This window comes from Myotis davidii, unplaced genomic scaffold (genome assembly GCF_000327345.1).
Source record: "Myotis davidii unplaced genomic scaffold, ASM32734v1 scaffold390, whole genome shotgun sequence".
Taxonomy (NCBI): domain Eukaryota; kingdom Metazoa; phylum Chordata; class Mammalia; order Chiroptera; family Vespertilionidae; genus Myotis; species Myotis davidii.
Window position 1 is genome coordinate 2,195,483 of NW_006282748.1, and position 1,008 is coordinate 2,196,490.

Sequence of the window (1,008 nt, forward strand, 5' to 3'; positions counted from 1 at the left end):
GCCGACCACTGGGTTAGGGCTATAGTGGCAAGATTTATTAGAAGGACGCACAGGGCACAGATGCCCTTAAAAGGCTGCCGCACTCCCCCAGGCGCTTCCCCAGGGGACCCAGCAGCAGCCTAGCCGAGGCCGACAGCTGCCAAAGAGAGTGACTGGGGTCTTCTTAAGCTCCCCTGGATTGCCCTGGGCTTGGGAGAGAGCAGGCTTCTTTCAAACCGTCTCTTTCCTGGCTCTTCCTGGGCTTGCGTCCGTCCGTATCCTGTCTGATTTTTTCCCCAGATTGTCCTAGGTTTGTCTCCTCCCCTTTATGGTTGCCATTCTGACTTCCACTGCTCAGGCACTCAGTAAAAGGACTTCCCCCTTAAGTGTTCCTCCCGCCCTCCTCCCCCCTTTAATCCGGGGGACAAGGCCTCTGTCCTCTGGGGTGATTGGAAAGCCGGTCTTCCCTGCCCACTCGGATGGACGGACGTTAATCCATATGGCAGAGCGACTCCGCTTCCCCCGAAGTGTCTGTGAAACGCAGGTTCCCAACTTCATCAGGCTCAGCCAGCTTTCTCCCTTCTCGTGTGCTAACACCTAACAAGCTCCTCTGCTCACACTCCCCACTTCCCCCCCCACCCCCAGTGACAGCAGCCAAAGACTGTGGCGTTTTGGCCGCAGGACCCACCACTCAGGACTGAGTCTATTAACCGGAAAATAAAAGGCCATGTCAGAAGTTCCTTTAGGGCCTAACGTTTAGGCCAATCATTCCCAGTTGATGGTGCGTGAGACTCCCCTGGGGAGGTTGTTAAAGACACCGGTCCTGTCCTCAGAGATCCTCAATGTCTAGGGCGCAGCCTGGAATCTGCATTTTTATCAGTATGGCCAGTGATTTTGGTGTAAGTAACTGAAGGGCGAAGCTGAGTAAAGAGAAAGGGGGGATGGGCCAGAAAGAGGGAGGAAAAGAAGGAAAGAAGTGCCCTGAGTGAGGAGCAGAAGGAAAAGAAGTCCTCCCTCCTCCCTCCCCCG

At 55.3% G+C, this 1,008-nt stretch overlaps 1 pseudogene; it reads left to right on the plus strand.

The window, feature by feature from the left end:
• Nucleotides 1-860: 860 nt before the first annotated feature.
• LOC107182360 overlaps nt 861-1,008 on the plus strand; it is a 2,693-nt pseudogene continuing 2,545 nt past the window's right edge.